This window comes from Schistocerca serialis, chromosome 6 (genome assembly GCF_023864345.2).
Source record: "Schistocerca serialis cubense isolate TAMUIC-IGC-003099 chromosome 6, iqSchSeri2.2, whole genome shotgun sequence".
Taxonomy (NCBI): domain Eukaryota; kingdom Metazoa; phylum Arthropoda; class Insecta; order Orthoptera; family Acrididae; genus Schistocerca; species Schistocerca serialis.
Genome location: NC_064643.1, coordinates 539,161,917 through 539,183,517, shown reverse-complemented (window position 1 = coordinate 539,183,517; position 21,601 = coordinate 539,161,917). Strand labels below are relative to the sequence as shown.

General features: G+C 41.0%; 1 protein-coding gene across 1 annotated transcript in view; it reads left to right on the top strand.

Annotated features, from left to right (window-relative positions):
• Window positions 1-11,478: 11,478 nt before the first annotated feature.
• The window catches only part of LOC126484447 (uncharacterized), a 729,699-nt gene continuing 719,576 nt past the window's right edge, over window positions 11,479-21,601 (top strand). The window contains exon 1 of the mRNA XM_050107967.1: window positions 11,479-11,601. The gene's annotated coding sequence lies outside the window, so the exon portion shown is untranslated. The remainder of the gene's footprint in view (window positions 11,602-21,601) is intronic.

Here is a 21,601-nt window from a genome sequence, read left to right as displayed (position 1 = left end):
CCGATCTAATCCCAGTGGGCGTGCCCCTGGCAACGGACTGGCCCAGAATAGTGAATCGCTGCTGTACTATGCTAAATTATCCTATCTTATCCTACGTCTAACCTAATACTAAATCCTACAGTCATGTCCGGTTAGTGTCTGAATCAGAATATGCTCCCTCCCCCCTAAACCTAGACGTGGCGGATCCCAGCTGTGAAGCGGCTGGCCACGTCCACGCCTCGGCGGAACAGGTGTACCGAGTCTAATCAGGTATGATCTATTAATTGCTGTTCCTCAGGAATTCATTTATAACATTGCTTGATATTTCATTGGAAAGTTTATTCAGGATTTGGAAATTGTACTCTTGCCTGAGCAGGTGGCACGTGTCGTAATTTGGTAGCTGTTGTCTTAATTGTGCCGCTACATCGTCGAAGAGGTGTCAATCATACACCACATGATCCGGGGTGCCCGGTGTGGCCCCACAGCCACACGCTGGTGTAGCCCGCTTAATGTCAGTGGCTCGTTCGATTAGCACATCGGCAGGGTCGGCCTCTATTGCCTGGCCGCACGTAGGAATAAAACTTTAAAAAAATAAAAATCGCAATTCGCGCCGAACTTTTCCGTGCGCAACAGTTCCTGTGAAAAGGAGACAGCTGATATTCTCTTCTATTCCTGTCGAGCTGGTATGTTCTCCGGATCCTCGTTGCTGACACGACGTTAACCGTAGTCTTCCTTTACACATAGTCAGTTTTTAAAGAAGTATCTTCAAGCAGCTGAAGTAAAAGCACAGTACAGATCAAAACAAACAAAAAATGGAACATTGCTTCTTCCTTTCTGATTGTGTGAGGTTACAAGATTTCTATGCACTCGATGCATTTACATTTTGCGCAAATAATTTATTGAAAGTCTCTTCGGGTTCGCTGCCGGATCAACTCGATTCAATATTTCTGCGATCCAACTGTTCGCCATCTTCAGGAGAACGCTGCTTCTGCTGATGAGTCCCGCTGAGAACTGATACGAGGCTGCAAATCAACGCCTTATGTATCGTACCGGTCAGGGCGCATGCGCCGTCCGTCACAGTTGCTGCCGTCCAAGACAGGGCAGGTGCACCACCCTTAGCAGAACACCGGCGGCAACGATATATCGCACTCAGAGACGATCTTCGAACACTCTGACGGGCCGCAGCGAAGAACGTTCTGTGTTGATCCGGGATGGTACAGGTTTCCACGTCCTGCTAAAAGGAAACCCATTGTCTCTATTAATTAAATTATCCGTCAACCTAATTTCAATTGCCTCTTTATAGACACTGTTCCAAAAGCCGGGAGTGTTAGCAACTATCACAGTTTCATCAAATTTCAAACCGTGTCTTGCGTTTAAGCAATGGTTCACGACAGCCGATTTTTCCATCTGTTGTTGCCTCGTACTACGGCGATGTTTCACACATCTGTAATGAACTGTGCAAATCGAACAGCCATTGTAAGCCTTCCGACATTGTGACTGGTATATACAAAATTCCCTGTCAGTGTGGGAAGGCTTACATCGGCCGTTCGATTATTGGTAACACTTGCGGTTTTTGGAACAGTGTCTATAAAGAGGCAATTGAAATTAGGTTGGCGGATAATTTAATTGACACAATGGGTTTCCTCTTAGCAGGATGTGGAATCATGTACCATCCCGGATCAAAACAGAACGTTCTTCACTGGGGCCAGTCCCAGTGTTCGAAGATCGTCTCTGAGTGCGATATATCGTTGCCGCCGGTGTTCTACTAAGGGCAGCGCACCTGCTCTGCCTTGGAGGGCAGCAACTGTGATGGACAGCGCATGCGCCCTGTCCGGTACGATATATAGGGAGTTGATTCACAGCCTCGTATCAGTTCTCAGCGGGACTCATCAGCAGAAGCAGCGTTCTCCTGAAGATGGTGAACAGTTGGATAGCCGAAATATTGAACTTATCTGATTTTAGGATCCAGCATTAAACCGGAAGAGACTTTCAAGACTTATTACACTGGAAAAGCCTACCAAGTTACATAATTTGTTTTGTTGTCGCATTATCTTAAAGTTACTGTCGTAATTTCCCCCATTCTTTGGCTCCGACAGCGTTTAATTTTTGCTGTAGAGGTTATCCGTCGTTGGAGCTTCCCTCGAGTCTAAATGGTTGTTCAGGACAGTTCCAGAGACGGCTTGCGCCTTAGCAGCCGTCGTATACCAACCTGACTGTTACCCGCCGTACTGCCCAACAGACAAGAGTCTGCCGTCCCATTTCTTTTCATAGGAGGACCGTTCAGTTGTCATTCTTGGCACCCTTACAGTAAAGCGGTACGTCGATGAAGTTCTACTGCCTGTTTTGTTGCCCTCCATGGCAGGCCATCCAGGTTTTACATTTCAGCAAGATAATACTAGCCCGCCCACGATAAGAGTTACTACTGCTTGTCATCGTGCTGGTCAAACCTTACCTTGGCAAGGCAGCCGGATCTCTCCCCTATTGAGAACATTTGGAGGATTATGGGCAGAGCCTTACAACCAGCTCGGGATTCTGACCATCTAACGCGTCATTTGGACAGAATTTGGCACGATATCCCTCAGGAGGATACTCAATAACTCTGTTAATCAGTACCAAGTCGAATAACTGCTTGCATAAAGGCCAGAGGTGGGCCAACACGTTGTTGGCTTGCTCAATTTGTGAAGATCTTTTCTTGAATAAGTCATTTAATTTTTCTGAAATTATAATTCCTTCGTGGTGCGTCTTTTTTTCCCTTAAGTGTACTTCGTGTTAATATTTATTTACGTTTCTCGCATTCTCAAAAATATTAGTTTTCCAACAGTTTTGAAGTACTTTTCACGTTAATATGCAGGTTCGGTTGACAGTTCTGAGTAGAGGACAGGGTTAACTACGTTCCCTTGCAGTATGTCAGAAATGATCATCGTTTGACAGTAGCTTCCAGTAATATTTTCGGTCTACATGCCAAAGTATTTTCATTTACATGACCTTCATTAATTTCGGTGTTATTGTTAAAAGAGTCGCATCTACACATGTACTTATTTCTTAAACGTTCACAGATTGATCTCTATTTTCTGTGGGATACGTGGCTGTGCTCCTCTCACACTGTATGCATTACAAATATTCTCAGTGTGAAACGGACAACCTCCACCGTCAACCAGCTCGTAAATGTTACTAAACATTTTCATTTCATATAAAAACAGGCTTAAAACTGTAGGATATCAGAAAATTAGCAAACTGCACTTCTTATGCCGTTATTTAAATAGAGTATCGTAGAATATGTGACAATTATCGAGGTATTAGTCTTTGGAGCTTTCGATACAAGAAATACGCGAGAGTAACAACGAGGAGACTAAAAGTACTTCAGGAAAAGTTTCTTAAAGAACAACAGAATGGGTTTCGGATTGGAAGATTTTGTTTAGATAGTGTGTTTCGTTTTTGAGAAACACAGAGTACACACTCACACCACACACAAAGACTTTACTGATTGTGAGAAAGCATTTGATACAGTTAACAAAGTGTATAATAATAATAATAATAACCCATAAGTCGAAACAACAATAAAAACTATCAACACAATCATACACAACAAAATAAATGAAAACACAACTATGGAAGAGTTAAAACTACTGTTTTATATAGGAGCACTCACTACACTAAATATACGCACTAGGCAGAGATCAGAACCAACCAACACACAGAAGAAACCCACAAAACCAGCATGGCAACACAGGCTACAGATCAGAATAGAAAAACTGAGAAAAGACATCGGACAGCTAACACAATTTATAGGAAATGAAATGTCAGAAAAAAAACGAAAAAGGTTAGATAAAATCTCACAACAAGAAGCGATAGAGCAATTAGATGAAAAGAAGCAGAAATTACAAGCATTGGCCAAACGACTTAGAAGATACAAAAAAGTGAAAATAGAAGGAAACAAAACCAAACTTTCAACACAAACCAAAAGAAATTTTACCAGACAATAGGTAACACACACATTAAAATAGACAATCCACCAAACATAACAGACATGGAACACTTCTGGAGCAACATATGGTCAAACCCAGTACAGCATAAGTGGCATGCACGGTGGATACAAGCAGAAACAGACACATACAAGATGATACCACAAATGCCTGAAGTGATAATTTTGCAACATGAAGTCACCCAAGCAATTAATTCTACTCACAATCGGAAAGCCCCTGGAAATGATAAAATAGCAAATTTCTGGTTAAAGAAGTTCACCTCAACACATTCACATCTAACTAAATTATTTAATAGTTACATTGCTGACCCATACACATTCCCTGCTTCCCTGATACACGTACACATGGAATAACTTATCTGAAACCTAAAGATCAAGCAGACACAGCAAACCTAGCTAAATATCGCCCCATAACATGCCTACCGACAATATACAAAATATTAACTTCAGTCATTACACAGAAATCAATGACACATACAACACAAAACAAAATTATAAATGAAGAACAAAAAGACTGCTGCAAAGGAGCACGAGGATGTAAAGAGCAACTGATGATAGATGCAGAGGTGATATATCAAGCTAAAACTAAACAAAGGTCGCTACACTACACATACATTGATTACCAAAAAGCTTTTGGTAGTGTACGCCACTCATGGTTACTACAAATATTGGAAATATACAAAGTAGATCCTAAATTGATATAGTTCCTAAACATAGTAATGAAAAATTGGGAAACCACACTTAATATCCAAACAAATTCAAATAATATCTCATCACAGCCAATACAGATTAAGCGTGGAATATACCAAGGAGACTCATTAAGTCCTTTCTGGTTCTGCCTTGCCCTGAACCCACTATCCAACATGCTAAATAATACAAATTATGGATACAATATTACTGGAACATACCCACACAAAATCACACAATTGCTATACATGGATGATCTAAAACTACTGGCAGCAGCAACTCAACCAATTACTAAAGATAACAGAAGTATTCAGCAATGATATAAATATGGCTTTTGGAACAGACAAATGTAAGAAAAATAGCATAGTCAAGGGAAAACACACTAAACAGGAATATTACATATTGGATAACCACAGCGACTGCATAGAAGCGATGGAAAAAACAGATGCCTATAAATATCTAGGATACAGACAAAAAATAGGAATAGATAATACAAATATTAAAGAAGAACTAAAAGAAAAATATAGACAAAGACTAACAAAAACACTGAAAACAGAATTGACAGCAAGAAACAAGACAAAAGTTATAAATACTTATGCTATACCAATATTGACCTACTCATTTGGAGTAGTGAAATGGAGTAACACAGACCTAGAAGCACTCAATACACTTACACTATCACAATGCCACAAATATAGAATACATCACATACATTCAGCAACTGAAAGATTCACATTAAGCAGAAAGGAAGGAGGAAGGGGATTTATCGACATAAAAAACCTACGTTATGGACAGGTGGACAATTTAAGAAAATTCTTTATAGAACGAGCAGAAACTAGCAAAATACACAAAGCAATCACTCATATAAATACATCGGCTACACCACTGCAATTTCATAACAACTTCTACAACCCTTTAGATCATAGAACATCAACAGATACGAAGAAAGTAAATCGGAAAAAGAAAACACTACATGGCAAGCACCCATATCATCTAACACAGCCACACATCGATCAAAACGCATCCAACACATGACTAAGAAAAGGCAATATATACAGTGAGATGGAAGGATTCATGATTGCAATACAGAATCAAACAATAAACACCAGATATTACAGTAAGCATATTATTAAAGATCCCAATACCACAACAGATAAATGCAGACTTTGCAGACAACAAATAGAAACAGTAGATCACATCTCAAGCGGGTGTGCAATACTAGCAAATACAGAATACCCCAGAAGACATGACAATGTAGCAAAAATAATACATGAACAGCTTGCCTTACAACATAAACTTATAAAACAACACGTTCCTACATACAAGTATGCACCACAAAATGTACTGGAGAATGATGAATACAAATTATACTGGAACAGAACCATTATAACAGATAAAACAACACCACATAACAAACCTGACATCATACTCACCAATAAAAAGAAGAAATTAAAGTAACTAATCGAAATATCCATAACCAATACAACAAATATACAAAAGAAAACATGAGAAAAAATCGAAAAATAAATCCAACTGGTTGAGGAAGTCAAGGACATGTGGCATCAGGATAAAGTTGACATCATACCAATTACACTATCAACTGCAGGAGTCATACCACACAATATCCACCAGTACATCAATGCAATACAGCTACATCCAAACTTACATATACAACTACAGAAATCCGTAATTATTGATACAAGTTCAATTACCCGAAAGTTCCTAAATGCAATGTAACATATAGTGTATAGTTAAAAGGAAGTCACGCTTGATCAAGGTGTGCGTCACTTTCCATTTTTGACCAGACATAACGCCTGAGAAAAGAAAGAAATAATAATAACTGATTATGATTCGTGAGAACAAATAAATACTTTTAAATATCTGCTGTACGAGGTCTCATATATTACATTCAAAGATCAAGAATACAAACTGCAAAAACTCCGATAACTGGTAGATACTATAAATCACACCCTCCTCAAAAAAAAAAAAAAAAAAAAAAAATCAAGAAACAGGTGAAAGCGGTACCAGTTCCAATGAAGCAACAGAAATGGGGCTCCTAAGGTCTCTAGCTGGTTACATACTCACAGATCGCATAAACAATTGTGAAATCAGAAATAAACTAGGCGTCAAAAGCGTAATTCAGATAACAAAGGAGTACAGAAAGAAATGGCATGAACACATTCAAAGAGTGTCACATGAACGAATATGTAAATTAATATACAAATTTACACCTCAAGGGAAAACAAATGTTGGGCATCCTAAGAAGAGATGGAAAGATCAATAACTGCATTATATCTGACATCTGAACAAGCAAGGATGTGCAAACCAAAACTAGATACTATGACAGGCCCAGACAAAAATCAATCATTGTTACAGAGCGCAGCGAGGCTATTGACATTGCGGATACCATTCTTTTTTCGTCCGCTGGCCGTCGGCTAAAACATCGCGGCGGCATGCACTGTAACTGCTTGCATAAGAGCCAGGGGTGATCAACGCGTTATTGTCTTGCTCATTTTGTGAAGCTCTTCCTGTTGAGCAAATCATCTATTTTTCCTGAAACTGTAACGACTAGTTTTCCTGCACATGTAACATCTACCGATTTCCATCTCATTCGGATAATTCCTTTGTGTTGCGGCGTCTTCTTTATTTTTATTTTTTGTCTTAGAGAGTATTTTAATATGTTGACCGAAAATATTTATTATTGTCAGATTCCGCCTAACGATTGTTACTTCTGACTTAACAATTAAGAAAGTTTTTTTCTGCAAGTGAACTTAGACGACCACGTCCTCTCCTCAGAATTGTCACCGAAGGTTCGTGGAAAGAACTTCAAAGCTATGAGAAAACAAATACCTTTGCGAAAGTAAAAAGAAAGACTAAAAATTACTAGTAAGTGGTTTCAGATATGTGGTATTTGATGAAGTGTCTCGGATGTCCGATTCGATCTGTTAATAACCATAGCAATAAGTATGAACGTTAGTTTAGAGACGATCACCGCAACGCTTAGCCCAACTGCACTTCTATTGTGAATCACAGTCGTTACAATTTGTAACAGCATTTCTGTCAGATTTCGTTATCCATACTAACATTATAAATGCGTAAGTAACTCTGTTACGCTTTCACGACAAACCGCTGAGCCGATTTTGATAAAATTTGGTATGGAGATAACCTGAACGCTGAGGAGGAACATATGCTTCTTTAGAAAGTACAACATATTCATTGATTTGAAGAATATAATGCGAAAGATGCAATATACTCTCTAACTTTTGAACTGTATCATATATGTGAAAATGCTTTTATTATTCGATATGTTCTACATAATACGATTCAGCGTGATGAATACAATGTTTATACGGTCCTCTGTGTGTTTAATCCTTACTTCGAGACTAGTATCTAAATTATTAACTGCGAAGTAGCTGCCATTATAATTGAGCGCCGCTATACTGGCATCTGAAAGAACGGGAATTTGTAAACCAAAAGATTACTGAACGATGGATCGGTCGCACTGGGCCTAATGATTCAGCCTTACAATACTGGCCTCTGAGGCCACCGGACATGACTTTGATTATTTTTTGTGGAGTTTATAAAGGATTCTGTTTACGTGCCTCCGTTAAGAACAACAATCAATGAACAGACACATTGCATAACAGCGGCTGTGGAAGTTTTAACTCAAGATAAGCTCCCTGCAGTGCGGGAAAAATTTGAATTCCGCATTGACATATGCCGTGCATCTCAAAGGGAGCATATTGAAGATATATGAAAAGGTATGAAAAAGGAAAACCTTTTGAGTATCCTAATAGTAAAAAAACAAAATTCATTGTATATGTTTATTGGTTTCAGAAGTGTAGATGTGCCAGATCTGATGATTCTTTTTGATACGCGCCCTCAATACACTCTGTATAATGCATGATTTCATATTCGACATACAGTAAAATAATAGAAACACGTTGGTTATGTGCCTGCAAACCTTCACTGCATATATTTTTTTTATAAATACGTGTCTACAGCATTATGCACACAGACACCTTGTAAAATTACTAGCTTACTTACTCACCATCACTCTTTATAACAAAAGTACTGACATGCGAGAGAAGCAGCGGGTAACAGCTAGTGTACATATACTGGGTGATCAAAAAGTCAGTATAAATTTGAAAAATGAATAAATCACGGAGTATTGTAGATAGAGAGGTACAAATTGACACACATACTTGGAATGACATGGTGTTTTATTAGAACCGAAAAATACAAACGTTAAAAAAATGTCCGACAGATGGCGCTTCAACTGATCAGAATAGCAATAATTAGCATAACAAAGTAAGACAAAGCAAAGATGTTCTTTACAGGAAATGCTCAATATGTCTACCATCATTCCTCAACAATAGCTGTAGTCGAGGAATAATGTTGTGAACAGCACTGTAAAGCATGTCCGGAGTTAGGCATTGGCGTCGGATGTTGTCTTACAACATCCCTAGAGATGTCGGTCGATCACGATACACTTGCGACTTCAGGTAACCCCAAAGCCAATAATCGCAAGGACTGAGGTCTGGGGACCTGGGAGGCCAAGCATGACCAAAGTGGTGGCTGATCACACGATCATCACCAAACGACGCTCGCAAGAGATTTTTCACGTCTCTAGCTATATGGGATGGAGCGCCATCCTGCATAAACATCGTACGTTCCAGCAGGTGTTTATCAGCCAGGCTGGGGATGATACGATTCTGTAACATATCGGCGTGCCGCTCACCCGTCACAGTAGCAGTTACAAAACCAGAAACACGCATTTCCTCGAAGAAAAAAGACCCGATAATGGTAGATGTGGTAAATCCAACCCGTACCGTGACTTTCTCATCGTATAATGGAGTTTCCACGACAGTTCTAGGATTTTCGGTAGCCCAAATTCTGCAGTTGTGGGCGTTGACAGACCCTCGGAGCATGAAATGAACTTCGTCGGTCCACAACACGTTACTAAACCAATCGTCATCTCCCGCCATCTTTCGAAACGCCCACACCATAAATGCCCTCCGCTTCACTAAATTGCCAGGTAACAGTTCATGATGCCGATGGATTTTGTACGGATAGCATCGGAGGGTACGCCTAAGTACCAACAAAACAGTAGTGTACAGAATGCCGGTGCGACTTGCGACTGCACGATCGCTGACTTCTCCGTGCATAGACGAACCCGCTACAGTCTCCCTTTCTTCCTGAACTGTCTCAGCAGCATTACGCCTTGTGCTCGGTCGGCCACTACGGGGTCTATCGTCTAAACAACCCGTGGCTTCGAACTTCGAATTCATTCTCGCCACAGCTGCATTTGTCAACCCGTTCGAATCCCCTTCCTATGGCGATAGGATCGTAACGCTGAACTAGCACATTCCCCATTCTGATAATACAGCTTCACTAAAAGCGCCTTTTCCGGTAACGTCAACATGCTGCGACTGTTGGCGCATCTGATTCTCTCTCTTTTTTTTTCTTTATTATGATTTCATTCCCCTGTCCCATATGGGCAGGGGAGGGCTGTCAGCGGCACAATCCGCCGCTCTTCAGCCGAGTGACATGACAACTTGAAATAAGAATAAAATGTTACATACATAAGACGATAAAGGGGAACTTAAAACAGAATAATGGGAGAAAATGGAGGTAAAAAATAGACTAACACGGAGACGTTCATGGAGGACAGTTAAAAAAGTCACCAGAAAGTTAGAAAACACAGTTGGCGATTCTTCAAAACTCAGAGAAGACACTGAATGGACATGCACAGGTTAAAAGTCGGCCACAGTAGTAAAAACACTCCGGAACAACACACTTAAAACCTACTTGGAGCACACACGATGAAGAATGAAACTGCCAGGCGGGACCTGCCGAGGGAAAGGGCAGAGAGGATGGAAAGGGAGGGGAGATCATGGGGCAGCAGGGGAAGCGGCGGGATGAAGAGAGGAGGGTCATCAGTGGGTACACGAAGAGGCAGGAGACACGTGGGGCGGCAGATGAAGAGGGAAGACAGGGCAGGAGGGAGTGCAGAGACACTGGAAGGAGGCACAAGAGATGGCGGGGAGTAGAAGGGCTCAAATGGCTCAAATGGCTCTGAGCACTATGGGACTCAACTTCTGAGGTCATCAGTCGCCTAGAACTTAGAACTAATTAAACCTAACTAACCTAAGGCCATCACACACATCCATGCCCGAGGCAGGATTCGAACCTGCGACCGTTGCGGTCTCTCGACTCCAGACTGTAGCGCCTAGAACCGCATGGCCACTCTGGCTGGCGGAGTAGAAGGGGGAATGATTATCTCTCTCATTACAGCACCTTTTATACACGATTGTCATGCACAGTCACAGACGATTTGCTGTCCAGCGCCATCTGTCGGACATTTTGTGAACTTTTTTGGTTCTAATGAAACCCCATGTCATTCCAAGCATGTGTGTCAATTTTTACCTCTCTATCTACATTATTCTGTGGTTTGTTAAGTTTTCAAATTTATACTGACTTTTTGATCACCCGGTAGATTTCTTCGGGTACGACACGATTCTGTCAGGCATGTCGGCGAGCCGCTCCGGTTCAAAGGGCGCGCCACGGTCGACGGAGCTAGCAGGCGGTAGCGGCCGCGGCGGCGGCGGAGGTAGCGGTGGAAGGATCAATAGGGAGGCAGCGCGCGCGCGCCGGCGGCGGCGTCGGGGGCGGCGTGGGGGCCAGGCGACGGCATCGGGGGCGGCGTGGGGGCCGGGCGGCGGCGTCGGGGGCGGCGCCGGCGCTGCGCGGGCTCGGGGGCGGCGGCGGAGGGGCGGCGGCGCCCATCGACCGGCGTGGGCCGGCGGCGGCGGCTCAGTGCGGGAGCCTCCTCGGTGCAGTGCGGTGCGCGGCGATGCGAGGAGCGGCCGCCCTCATCGCACAGCACCCCCGAGCGCGCGTGCCACCCCCATGTCCGTCCGCAGCCTCCACCGGAGGGTGTCCGGATCCGGGTGAGTGCTAGTGTGCGTGCTGCCTGCTAGCCAGCGAAGCCGGCCTCGGACACGACGGCGTCGCCTGTGGTGGTGCTGTGCCGTGCTGTGTGCGCCAGCATTCGTCGAAATACGCCTTAACAATCCCAACTATCAACGTCTTCCTCTTCTTAATTTACAGTCGAAATACACTCCAAAATTACGAGCAGGAAAAAGGATGCATTTACTCCACAATTTTAATTACTGTCTTCACTATCTGCGGCATGTGCTCCAAACCTCTGACATACCTTAGAATAGACGTAAATATTTCCGATTACGCGAGTCATGTGGGTTCATCGTTGAGTTTAGGAGCCTAGTTATTACGAACCAACGTTTACGAGCTCCTGTAATGAATCAACGTTCTACAATCCTTTTGCCAGATAATTCATAATTCGACGAGAGAAGGAAACTATGAAACTATAGTGAATATATATAATATATACAAGGGTTATGACAGTATATTCAGGGGAAGTTTGTGCCGAAGATGCATTATTTTAGGAAAAATTAACTGAATTCAGCATAATGGGTATAGAAGGAACTCTTGCTGAAAGTAATACAATCTACAGCTTTCAATCATCCCAGCTCTTTATTACGCTTTAAATTTAAATAGCCACATAAACAATACCTATGTTCCAATCTTTGGAATATGAAGGATTAACTCTAGGCTTCACTGATAGTAACCCCTTCAGTAATCTTCCTACTTCAGATTCGTTTTCGTATCTGCTAAGGAATCACACCGGCTTTATTCGGCTGTTGTTTTGAAAATCAAGTGTGCCAAAATACGTGATCCTATTATAATTCAGAATTCAATTGTTGGAGACTGAGGCGCAGGCCGCTGTACCTCGCGGCGTACCTCTCCTGTGTAAACAACCGAGAGGAATCTCCGTGTTATCGATCTCCTAGGCTTACTCCTCCAGTCTCGTCTCGCGGGAAAGACGGGCCGAAACGTACAGCAACGAGCCCCGCATACCCCAAGTGAAATGAATTGCAGTGGAGGGCTTGAGTTCTCAACTGCTGTAGGAAAATCGCCGCAGTAATTCTGTACTAAATTTAGAAGTACATCAGTCTGTGAATGACTGACGAGACAGCGTAAAATTCCTCTAGTACTGGACAGTGACGGTTATTGTCGATTCTTGGAGTCACTTAAGTGAACTGCAAAGTTTCTGTTACGCCTTTACTACACGGGAATGTTACGTGCATACTTCCTTGATTTCGGTGCATTCGCAGATAGCCGTTTGGTTCGAGAATCTGCTCTAGGCGACTTTCCATGGGCTGCAGAGTGCAACTGTTTCATGCTTGAAGCGCAGTGCCCCGAATGATAAGAAACGTAGAAATGGCAGGTCAGGGGTAACAGTTACTGTCGACTACTGTATCATATAGCGAATGCAGTAGCCACTGTCTCGGACAGTGACCGGAAAGAACACGTCATTTAACTATACCATAGGGACAACAGTGGCTCTTCTGGCGTGAGGCCGTGATTAAATTTAAATCTGGCGTCCGCTGAGGGCGGTGGTGGGAAACAGGGATTCGCGGAAGCTGCGCTGCGTGGGAGTGGCCGAGTGCAGGGCCCGGGACGCTTCGAGCGCGGGAACTCTCTGCTCCGGAAACCTCTTCCTCCTTCTGGCGCCGTGGACATTTCCTGCGGCGCTGTCTTCTGTCCCTTCTGGAGGACCGGCTTGCAGTCGACAGCATGGGCGCCAAAGACTTAACGTCTTTAGATCTATTTCCTACATTCACGTACATGCTTCACAATCCACTGTATGGTGCATAACTGCTAGGCATTAGCTTTCCTGTTCGACTCGTGAACAGAGCGAGGGGAAAATAATGGCTATTACCCCTCATTTTGTCTTTACCGTCCTTGTGCGATACGAACGTTCCAGGCAGTAAAATCATTCTGCAGTCTCTCTCAAATGGCGGTTTTCCTAACTTCCTCAATAGCGGTTCGCAAAAGGATCCTCTAGTCGTTTCCCAAGGATCTCGTCTAAGCTCAGAGGGCATTTCCGTAACACTCTCGTACTGATCAAACCGACCGATAAGGAATGGTGCTGCACACCTCTGAATTGTTTTGGTGTTATCCCAGTATTGGAGCATGGGCCATACAGTCGGTCTGTATGTGGTCTCCTTTCTTGTTACGATATACGTTCTCAGACCTTCCCAATAAATCCTAGTCAGCTATTCACCTCCCGTACAACTGAAATTATTTTCGCATATTTAATACTAAGGATTCTGTTCTCTTCTTCACCCCCCCCCCCCCCCCCGTCTACACCTCACATTATAAGTGAGTAGTTTCTCCTCGTAAACAATAGAGGAGAATCACGCAGACTCCTCAAGAGCATTGACCATCAATTCCAGGATGTACTCTGGAGAGCGAAGAGAAACTGAAGCGATTTGGCGCGAATTGTTTACCAGCCTTCAGAACAAGTTTTTGAAGATTGTTAACAAACATAATGTTCTGTTGTCGCTAAGTCTCCAGCCAATCTGTATCTAATGGTGGATCATGGCCCAGAAGTTTTGTTACTACACTAGAAACTGCATCTAACGTATGAAATTTGCAGAAAAGGCAAATGACCTTGCGTCTGTTGAAGTAAACACAGAAGAAACGTTACTGCACCTTAATATAGAGGTCTACTGTAGCATTCGGAGTCCTCATACATCCAGTTGTCGGATAATATATGCCGATGTAATAGAGACACGCACTGACTAATAAGGAAGTTTTTAGGAAGCACTCAAGGAACGTAAGCGGCAATATTTGGAAGAAAGACCACGTTGTTTTAACGGCACCCTGGTGTATAAATATAGAGAACCGATATTCGACGTAAACTTTGTAACAATTCTGCTTCCCCTGTATTACATCTCGTGCAGGTATCGTGAGAATGAGATATGAGAGCAAGAGAGACACCGTGTCGTAGGAAGATGTACTCGTACATACTTCTCCGGGAGTGGGACTAGAACTGGCTATTAACGGTGAGAAGGGCCCTTCGCTATGACCTGTAAAGTGGTTTACATAGCGTGAATGTACATCTGTACGAAGATTTCAGAGTTTTTTCTTTTTTGTTAAGTGAATGTGATACACTTATAACCTCTAAATTTCATCTTCGGCAGCGCACCGTTCTGTCTAAAACATGTTAACGAAGTTTCTGACTACTGCATTACTACTTCTGAGAGTTACACTAAGACAAAACAGATAGGTGAAGTACCAAGTGTTCCAAAATTTCCAAATTCAGTTATACTCGAGTAGGTATAATAATGAGTGGTAACTTGACGTAGGAGCAACTATAAAGAATAATCTATTGCAGTCTCGTACTTTTACTAGATATATACGGTTTTAGTTACTATGATTCGCGTAAGTATGTTGCAGCCAATCGTGGTGATAAGGGCGGCCAGTGGTGCGATTGAAACGTGGCGTGCCGCATTCACAAGCCACACAGTAGTGTCGGTGCTCATACTTCACTTCTGTGGCAGCCATAAGCAGTAGGTGCTGATGGTATCACACTAATTAATTGGTTACAGATGTATTGATCCACAGAGAAGTACTGAGTAACTATCTCCGTTTCGTCATGGAGAAGCGGAATGCTGGGATACATTATTTTGTATATTTCCTAGTGTAAGACAGAAAAGAGATCACGTTGAAAATGATACGTACTTCGTCCTGTTGTAAATCCCATAAATGTGGGATGACAACTTGGAAACAACTTTTATACGAGTAAATCAACCTTTGTTCAAGTTTCACGAAACGAGCACTTGGTAAAAGTCCAATGAATGACATCGATAACCGAAAGGGATCATAGACAAAGATACTCAAATTGTTTACTTTTTCTTCAATTATAATGCTTATGTTGTTCTGAAATATTATCGTTGTGAATGCCACTGATTTCCAGAAAACAATCACAGTGAAGTACTTTGGTCAGCATTAATGGAAATCTTCTTAGCATTCAAAACTTGCCCAACAAAAATTTTTAGTTACTGGCATATTCAAAGAATCTTTCTTACAAAATCGTGGCCTTAGATCAAAAAGCCGTTTCTCAAAAAGAAAATTTCGTGATGTAGTGCGAAATAAGTGCTTGTAGTCAGTTTTAACAATTCTTTTTCTTCTCCACCCATCCTCTCAAAGAATACTTCATCTTCTACATCTTCACTTTATCCTCCTTCCTTCGTGTTTCAGGCATGTGCATTACGCATGTAATAACGTGCGTTCGGTGTTGCTTATTTCCCGTATATTTTGATGTCTGAATATCGCCACAACCGTACCCTATAATGACAGCTAACTCCTAATGATGTTTATTCCTTATATAATTTTGTTGCATTTGAAACTTTTTCCACCTTTCGTTGAAGTGCTTGAGGAAAATTTTGCATGGAATAACAGCAAGATTTTTGGCCGTAGGGACATTGACATTCTACGTTCGAGTAATATGATAAGGAAGTTAAGTGTCTCAGTCGCCTTGGAGTAAGTGTGACGCCATTCTCTAGTACACGATGATTTTATCTGTCTGTAAATGTAAATCCATTTTTAGGGTTCCGTAATCAATCGCCAAAAGCGGAACCGTTATAGGATTAATTTGCTGTCGGTCTGTCTGTCTTTCTTTCTCTGCGGCTGTTAAAAGACCTTTGTCTCACGAACGTGTAGACGTATGAAATCGATATTTATGTCACATACTAAGGTCTACTATTCATTGGAAGTGTTGAAAACTGAAGCATCTAAGTAACTGCAATCAAAAGATATTGTTCTTTATATCACACATATTGATACTCTCAAAATCACTCATCAAAAATCTATAATACGACCCGCTGACCCGTTAAAATTTGGTAAGCAGCAAGGTTTCACAATGCAGGTAAGGAAGAATTCAGGAAGTTGTTAATTTGTAATTACATCACGCGGAAAACAAATTTCTGTCATTTTTAGCCGACTATCTGTCCGTCAGTCAGCGTATTTAGACCCCTCTTCCTCAGGAATGAGTAGGCATATCAAGTTGAAATTTATGTCACATACTAAAGTTTGTGGCTACTCGACGGTGTAATAAATATAAGCTCCTAAGTCAATGCAATCAGAAAATACGGTCATTTGTGACACATATTTTGATACTTTCAAACTAACCCATGACAATCTGTAGAGTACTTCCCATTGACATAGAATCGTGAAAATTTGCTAAGACGCAAGGTTTCACGCTACAAGTAAAGGAAAAAATCCGAAAATTGAAAATTTCTAATTATATCACAAGAAAAAATATTTTTTCATTTCTCTTGGAATTCCAGGGGCCGGTATCTTGCCAGTATTGATGTCGATAACAGGAAAAATAGTTGACATTCTCGATTCTAGAGATGGGTAAACTGTTTCCATTCATAACTGAATTTGTACGGCACCCCTGCTACGCGAGTTCTAATAGCACCTATCCGGAGATTTTTTTTTCGGAGAGATGCTTCAATTATTTTGGACGATAATATTCCAATAGTCGTCTTTTACAATTTTTATTTCTTATGTTTCGTTGTATAAGGCGGTTCAAAAAACCAAATAAAAGTTAACGATACAGGACGTATTTCATTTATCAACAAGCGCTTTATATGTTACTTCAGCCGAATTATATTACAAAAGAATGCTTACTCTTTTGATGTGTGGAAGTGTTAGTGGCTTTCTGAGAAATAACATATGTGCAACATCATCAATAGTAGCACAAATGAAACGTTCAGTCCTATAAATTTTAATTATCTTCCTTCCGGGGCGACAACAATTATAGGTCTATTCCTTTCAATAGCTTCGCCACTTCCCTGAATGTACGTCTAGATCTTCTGAGCACTGTGGTAGCTTCTTCTGGTGTTGTCAACCAGCGGACAGCTCCTTTAATGCGGTTGTCTGGATTGTGAGGTTTGTGGAAGCAAATGCGACGCGAGGCATTCGTCGGCCCGGCGACCTCGGCATAGGTGTCGAGTATCGAGCGGCGGCCCGCGGCGCCGCTCGCCACGCTGCACTCCTTGGCACGACCCCCGTGCGTTCGTTAAGGCCGACTTGTGCCGTCTCAGCGCTGGCCCGCACGACGTCTGGCGAACAACGGGCAGGCGGGCGGGACGGCTCAGCACGGCCCCTACACACGATGAGGGCGGCAGCACGCTTGACAGCGCAGAATAGGCCGCCAGGAGGAGCGGGCGGAATTCTGCACGGCACTCACGTGGACTAGCAGCTGCATGCCCACTAGTAAATTTACGTTAGGAACACCTGATAGAGTAGAAGTAATTCTTAGAATATTACATGAAAAAATTAATTGCGTGTTGTAAGTAATATTTCAAATTCTACAAGTGGGGATGCCTTTACATCTGCAGATACGATGGAAGTAAATAGTTTTGATGTAAGGCATGTCAAACTTCGGATCCTTGCTTGTGAAATATATGATTTTATACCTTTCAAGTGGATGTTTCTAATAATAATAATAATAATAATAATAATAATAATAATAATAATAATAATAACTGTGGACAGATGTATCTAATTAGCAATCACACCAGCTGCAACCAAATATATTTGAAGGAGATCATGGCACATTGGTATAAGTCAATTTTGCTCATTTTCAGAGTGTGATTGTTTTGTAAAAAACAATAGAAAAATCAGGACAGCTTAATAAAGGTATATATAGGGATGTGTTGTTGTTGTTGTTGTTGTTGTTGTGGTCTTCAGTCCTGAGACTGGTTTGATGCAGCTCTCCATGCTACTCTATCCTGTGCAAGCTTCTTCATCTTCCAGTACCTACTGCAACCTACATCCTTCTGAATCTGCTTAGTGTATTCATCTCTTGGTCTCCCCCTACGATTTTTACCCTCCACGCTGCCTTCCAATACTAAATTGGTGATCCCTTGATGCCTCAGAACATGTCCTACCAACCGATCCCTTCTTCTGGTCAAGTTGCGCCACAAACTTCTCTTCTCCCCAATCCTATTCAGTACCTCCTCATTAGTTATGTGATCTACCCATCTAATCTTCACCATTCTTCTGTAGCACCACATTTCGAAAGCTTCTATTCTCTTCTTGTCCAAACTATTTACCGTCCATGTTTCACTTCCATACATGGCTACACTCCATACAAATACTTTCAGAAATGACTTCCTGACACTTAAATCTATACTCGATGTTAACAAATTTCTCTTCTTCAGAAACGCTTTCCTTGCCATTGCCAGTCTACGTTTTATATCCTCTCTACTTCGACCATCATCAGTTATTTTGCTCCCCAAATAGTAAAACTCCTTTACTACTTTAAGTGTCTCATTTCCTAATCTAATACCCTCAACATCACCCGACTTAATTCGACTACATTCCATTATCCTCGTTTTGCTTTTGTTGATGTTCATCTTATATCCTCCCTTCAAGACACCATCCATTCCGTTCAACTACTCTTCCAAGTCCTTTGCTGTCTCTAACGGAATTACAATGTCATCGGCGAACCTCAAAGTTTTTATTTCTTCTCCATGGATTTTAATACCTACTCCGAATTTTTCTTTTGTTTCCTTTACTGCTTGATCAATATACAGATTGAATAACATCGGGGAGAGGCTACAACCATGTCTTACTCCCTTCCCAACCACTGCTTCCCTTTCATGCCCCTCGACTCTTATAACTGCCATTTGGTTTCTGTACAAATTGTAAATAGCCTTTCGCTCCCTGTATTTTACCCCTGCCACCTTTAGAATTTGAAAGAGAGTATTCCAGTCAACATTGTCAAAAGCTTTCTCTAAGTCTACAAATGCTAGAAACGTAGGTTTGCGTTTCCTTAATCTTTCTTCTAAGATAAGTCGTAAGGTCAGTATTGCCTCACGTGTTCCAGTATTTCTACGGAATCCAAACTGATCTTCCCCGAGGTCGGCTTCTACTAGTTTTTCCATTCGTCTGTAAAGAATTCGTGTTAGTATTTTGCAGCTGTGACTTATTAAACTGATAGTTCGGTAATTTTCACATCTGTCAACACCTGCTTTCTTTGGGATTGGAATTATTATATTCTTCTTGAAGTCTGAGGGTATTTCGCCTGTTTCATACATCTTGCTCACCAGATGGTAGACTTTTGTCAGGACTGGCTCTCCAGATGGTAGACTTTTGTCAGGACTGGCTCTCCCAATGCCGTCAGTAGTTCCAATGGAATGTTGTCTACTCCGGGGGCCTTGTTTCGACTCAGGTCTTTCAGTGCTCTGTCAAACTCTTCACGCAGTATTGCATCTCCCATTTCATCTTCATCTACATCCTCTTCCATTTCCATAATATTGTCCTCAAGTACATCGCCCTTGTATAGACCCTCTATATACTCCTTCCACCTTTCTGCTTTCCCTTCTTTGCTTAGAACTGGGTTTCCATCTGAGCTCTTGATGTTCATACAAGTGGTTCTCTTATCTTCAAAGGTCTCTTTAATTTTCCTGTAGGCAGTATATATCTTACCCCTAGTGAGATAAGCCTCTACATCCTTATATTTGTCCTCTAGCCATCCCTGCTTAGCCATTTTGCACTTCCTGTCGATCTCATTTTTGAGACGTTTGTCTATATTGAGTCTAATAAGGGATAATATTAATACTAGAGCTTTAATTAAGTGTAGTAGTGTTAATATTATCATCATCATTATTACAAATTTCACTTCGAATCAAAAATTTCAATTTAAATTAACAATTTCACTTTGAATCAACAATACTTGAGCATAAGTAAGTGAAATAACATATATTTTAAAGTATATTATTTTGCATCAAAGTTTATTTTATTTTAACATTATCAAAACTGTTAACTTTGATGCAAAATAATATGACAGTAATAATAATAATAATAATAATAATAATAATAATAATAAAGGAAAACTTCCCAGTAGTGGGACAGAAAATGTATTTAAAGTCAGACTCGCTTCACTTTGCCATAACATGTATCATACAAACCATTTCACATCAGAACGCCATTGTGCTGCTGTTTTGCATTCAGTTTCTAGTACATAACACAGCAGTGAACTCATTTTCGTCAAAATCTGACTTACACTACTATGCCACAAAACCCTTCATTCATAAGTGGGAAAAAAAATAATAAAAAATGACCAAACAAATGATCGTGAATAAGAATGAGAGAAAACCACACACTTGCTCATATATATATATATATATATATATATATATATATATATATATATATATATATATATCATTACTGGAGCCCACTGCCAAAAAAATCTGACGCACTGAACAATTCATACTGACTTAAAAAAACTCTGTGACTGTAATAGTTGTACAGAAAATTTCTCAGACCTTTTGGCACATTGTAGTAGAATGTCATTTACTGATTTTGGCCATTAAAACTGTAGTAATACTATAAATTTATAATTACCTGATGGTAATAACTCATTGATGTTCCTTGTGGACTCCACTGAAGATGCCTGCTATTATCAAGTAAAACAATTATTTTAATTACTAAAAGTCATTAATTAATGTATTATTTTACACTTTCTAAGAATAAATATATATTTAACCTTTGCAGTACTAATCTTGTTCCATGGTCAGTCATCCACTCACGTTTTCCACTTGTTCGCTTACACCTCTCTCTCCCCTACATCTTTTATTCAGTGTTTTAATAACATTTAACTTCTCCACTCGCACATATACTGAATACCGCTGAACAGTTTTATGAACACTTCCGTACATTGTGTAGTGTGATTGTCTCTTGAGTATCACGGCTATAGTTCAGACTTCGCTCCAGTGAATATTTGTGCTTTTATGTACACCTATTGCGTTCTACGGTGTGCAGACGGTAATAACTGAGTAGAAGACAGTGCTCTTTCTACGAATAACTTGCATATTCAGAACACACACATAGGGTTAGATAGATAATTAGCAACAAAACTAGATCCATTACTGCCAAGAGTTTTTAAAACTAAGAAGTATAGTTCAGAGTAGTAGAAACTGTAATGAATTTTTGTCGCCAATTATTTATTACTGTAGTTTTGTCTATTTCGAACTAATTTGCCACCTTTCAATTACTCAGCGT